Raw genomic sequence first — 4,798 nt, forward strand, 5'->3', positions numbered from 1 at the left:
AAGAAGAAGGACCTCATACTTGGTAAAGTAGAGGTTCGATCAAAAAGATGAGGACTTTCAATAAGATGGATTGGCACAGTGGTTGTAATAATGAATTAAAACATACCAACAATTGTGAGGGTAGTACTAGATTAGATAGTGTTTTGTTCTGTGTACTTAGAGTCACTGAGTCAGAACCAACTCTACAGCATATAGAAGAAGAACAAAAAGAATTCAAAACTATTAAGCCTAGAAATACAAATCATTAAATATTCACCATTCATCCATATGTTCAATTTGGAAATCAAAGTACTTTAAAATGTCATATAAAGTAGTGTAACTATGAGATATTTTTGCTCTTCAATATTAACCTCTGCATTTATTCCTTTAATTTTGTCAAGTTCTCTAATGTGGCATGTAAAGTACAAGATTATCTGTCTCCTGCAACATACTATCATTTTTTACAACTGCAGTGTTTACTTTCAACTTCTCAATCCTAGGTCAAAAAGAAAATCCTAGACCTACCAAACAATTTGAATTCATATAGTTCTATTATCATTATATTTACAAGTGTCTTAGTTACTTAATGCTATTGTTAACAGAAAAACTGCAAGTATGCGCCTTTAAACAATGGAAATTTATTTTCTTCAAGTTCAAAGGGCTAGAAGTCTAAATTCAGAATGGGGTTCTAGGGTGACCTCTTTATTTGTATACATCAGTTTCTAGTTGCTGGCAACCCTTGAATTCCAGGGCTTGTAGATTCATCTTCCTCCATTCTCTCATCAGACAGCATCTGTCTTCTCCTTCTGTCTGTGCCTATTCTGCTCTTTTTAAAGGTACGTTGAGATGCAGCCTGCATCACAGATCCATCTAGGGTCATATTGTCATTGTTGGTTTACATGGAGTCAGCTACATGTTCAGAGTTAGAACTGCTCCGTAGGGTTTTCAAGGCTGTGGCCTTTCAGAAGCAGATAGCCAAGCCTGTCTCCCAAGATGCTGCTGAGGGGGTTTGCACCATTAACCTTCCAGCTAATAGTGCAACACTGAATATTTGTGCTGCCCAGAGACTCTTAATCTGCTCTTTTTAATACCTCTGAAGGGATTAGGTTTATAATACACACCCCTCATTGATATGGCTCCATTAACATAACAGAGAAACACCTATTTCCAAATAAGATTAAATCCACAGTTATAAGGATCAAGACTCCAACACATACTAGTGGGAGAGCACAACTCAATGAGTGTGGGAGATTGATTACAAAAATGGCTACAATTCTGCAAACTCATGCCTTTCCCTATGTTGCTTACAATGAGACTTTGCAGGCCCTATCATCAAGAGGTGGCATCTTTTTCCATATAACTTCAATCTAAGCTAGCTTGTGACTTGCTTTCACCAAATGAATGTAGCAGAACTGATAACATGCTAGTTCTGAACTTGGCCTCACAGGGCTTTGCATGCTTCTGATCATTCTCTTGTACAGCTGCTACTAGCATAGGATCTCTGGTAGTGTAGTGCCTAAGGCACTTGACTGATAACCAGAAGGCTGTTTGTTCAAACCACCAGCCACTCCTTGGAAGAAAGTTTGAGCAATCTACTTCTGTAGTGATACCACCATGGAAACCCAAGCAGGGGTCATTATCTTTTGCTATATAACTTCAATCTAGGCTAGCTTGTCACTTGCTTTCACCAAATGAACGTAGCAGAACTGATAATATGCCAGTTCTGAACTTGGTCTCACAGGGCTTTGCATGCTTCTGATCATTCTCTTGGAAAGCTGCTGCCAACGTATAAACAAGCCTGGGATGCACTATTGGCAGGTGGGAAGCAACATGGAAAAATGCCCAGTTGTCCTAGTAGAGACCCAAAAGCACTGACCACAAAGCCCAGTCCACATTATTGAAACTGCCTATGTAACACAAAGTTGACCAGATCATGAGAGAACACAGATGAAAACAGAAATGGTAATTAACCTATTTCAGACAGTGAAGCTAAATAACTTGGTATTACGCCTCTCTGTTTTGTGGTTATCTTATTTCAGATTATTGTGACAAAAAAAAAAGATACATAATGATCAAAATAATTATAGTGCTTTGTTTAGCTAAAAAAAAAAATGCCATCTGAGGCATATTTACCTATGCTATTTATTTTATTTTCATAATATTTCTATCCACAAGTATCCATACACCATTTTACCTAAGGAGAATGTCTGACTTTGCAGCATTTAAATCATTTTGCAACGGTAAGTAAGAAATAGAGCTTATTTTCAAAACTGTAAGTCTTGATTTCAGTGTGATATGATTTACTTCAAGCTCCATATTCACAAGAAGAATATATGCTCCTCAACTAATGTTTTTCTTAAATCTTTCACCTTAGTTAGCATTGAAGGGATTCACAATAAACACACCAATTAGTAATTTTAATAAGAACCCATGAGAAATTACATTTGAATGGTTAAGGACACTAAGCATTTACTTTCAAGATTTATCTACTTTTTAGAAAATTTTTCTTTGTTGCAATTGATAAATGTTGGAAACTATTATAATGTGAATATGTGGGCTTAGGGCCTTGTCTTTTAAGAAGGCATTTATCTATGACACCTTAATTCTTAGTAAACTAAGTTAGAGAAGAGCGAAGCATAAACATGATTAATAACAGGCAAATGATACTTGGTAAAATAAAAAATCATTTTCCTGAATTATTGTTAGGTTTTAGCTTCAACTAACTTTCAAGTACAGGGAATTATATTATAGCTACTTTCTTTAATTTAAATTAGCAATTGTTTTGTGTAAAAATGCAGGACAACATTTATGTTTTTAATCCTAACTCAAGATACTTATATGCTTATAGAATTTTTGGAGTAAAGTATGGGTGAGATGCTGGGAATATTGACTTTAACTATTTGGCATGACAAGAAAAGCATAGCTGTGGATGTGTGTCATGATAGCTTTGAAGATTTCATCAATACTCCCTTTAATGAAGAAAGATGAGAAAACTTCCTATGAACTCTCAAAAGACATAATACACCATTTATGAATAATATTCTTTAAGTTGTATTGTGGCTTCAGACTATCATGGGGTTACATCCCCACCATATTTACAGTATGTAAGATAAACCAAAACTAAACTCACTGCCATTGAGTCAGAGCCAACACATAGCGACCCCTCCTTGTGTTTCCAAGGCAGTATCACTATGAGAGTACATTTCCCAACCTTCCACTCCAAGGAGTGGCTGGTGGGTTTGAACCACCAGCCTTCTGGTTAGCAGTCAAATGTCTTAAGCATTATGCCTCCAGAGCTCCCAGTATGTACGATAGAGTATGAGGAACATTGGAAAACTAAAAATATTTTATGGGTAATTTGAAGATTTAATGACAGCATATTTTATTTATTATTTTTTTTTAATAGAAATAAGGTATTTGAAACATTTCTTGTTCAGAGAAGATGGAAACTTTACATTTGTTTGGTAATAATAGAACAGATGTCCTTTCGCCTCTTTCAGAAGCACCATGGCAGTTGGCAGAAAAAGCATCTTACAAAACATGGCAAAAGGGAGCCAAGAAGAAGGGGTTTACCCATTTTCCAAAAATGATTTGTATGATAAGATAGTACCACCTATGTTCAATATAAGAAATATTGGAAAACCACTAGTCACAAGGACTCAAGGAACCAAATTCCAGCTGAAGGCCTTAAGGATCATATTTTAAAAGTGAGCCCTGATCTGCAGAATGATGAGGCTGTAATTAGAAATTCCAAGCTTATTACTGAAGATGTTCAGGTAAAAAACTGCCTGACAAACTTCCATGGCCTGGGCCTTACCTGTTAGAAAATGTGCTCTATGGTCAAGAAATGACAGACCATGATTGAAGCTCATGTTGATGTCAAGGTTAACAATAGTTATTTGCTTCATCTCTTCTGTCTTTGTTTTACTAAAAAAAAAATGTAACAATCAGATATGGAAGACCTCTTATGGTCAGCAGCAGTAGGTGTGCCAAATCCAAAATAAGATAAAGGAATCATAACCCCAGGGGTGCAGACAAATGACTTGAAAGAAGAGGTCTATCAATTGACTGCAGACAACATTCAGAAAGATATAGAAAAGACTTGCCAATCTATTTATCTTTTCCATAATGTATTTGTTAGAAAATTAAAAATGCTGAAGAACCCCAAATCTGAATTGAGAAAACTCATGTAGTGTCATGGTAAAGTAGTAAGCTTGGAAAAGCTACTGGGGATGAGATAGCTGTTAAAGTTGAGCAAGCTGATGGTTATGAGCCACCAGTTCAATAATTGGTTTAAACATTCAGACATTTAATAGTAACAAATAAAAGGTTTTCTTTATTATAATAAATAAAGAAGATCAGGTCAAAATTTTCTAATTTTGCTTAAACTCCAATTTGTTCAAACATCAGCTACCTGAAGAAAGAATCCTCTCCAGAGAATATCAATGGTAACACAGCCAGTGACCTAGACAGGAGTATTTACATCTTAAGACCTTATTAATATGGAGAAAGGAATGAAGAATATACTATGAATTAACTGTCTATCATGTGCAACATATGTTTTTTCAGCTGATATTTACTAATCACAATTATTCTATGAGTTCTCCTTTTATTTGCACCTGAAGAAACAGACTACCCTGTGACGTGTCTTCATCAAGACAACAAAGTGGAAGCAATTCAAACTAAGACTCCAATCTAAATTTTCTTTATGTTGAAGTTGGGAAGACAGATTAGTCTGGCAATGATTTCTAGGGAAAGATCCAAGCATGCTGGCTGTTGACATCAAGGAGTTTTGACCATAGGAAGCAGGAACTCAATC

At 35.7% G+C, this 4,798-nt stretch overlaps 1 pseudogene; it reads left to right on the plus strand.

Moving 5' to 3' along the window:
* The first annotated feature begins 3,486 nt into the window (after positions 1-3,486).
* LOC103192188 lies at positions 3,487-3,963 on the plus strand (annotated as a pseudogene).
* Positions 3,964-4,798: the final 835 nt, after the last annotated feature.

The sequence above is a fragment of the Orycteropus afer genome, unplaced genomic scaffold (assembly GCF_000298275.1).
Source record: "Orycteropus afer afer isolate SDZICR_OR568_19922 unplaced genomic scaffold, OryAfe1.0 scaffold00025, whole genome shotgun sequence".
Classification (NCBI taxonomy): Eukaryota; Metazoa; Chordata; class Mammalia; order Tubulidentata; family Orycteropodidae; genus Orycteropus; species Orycteropus afer.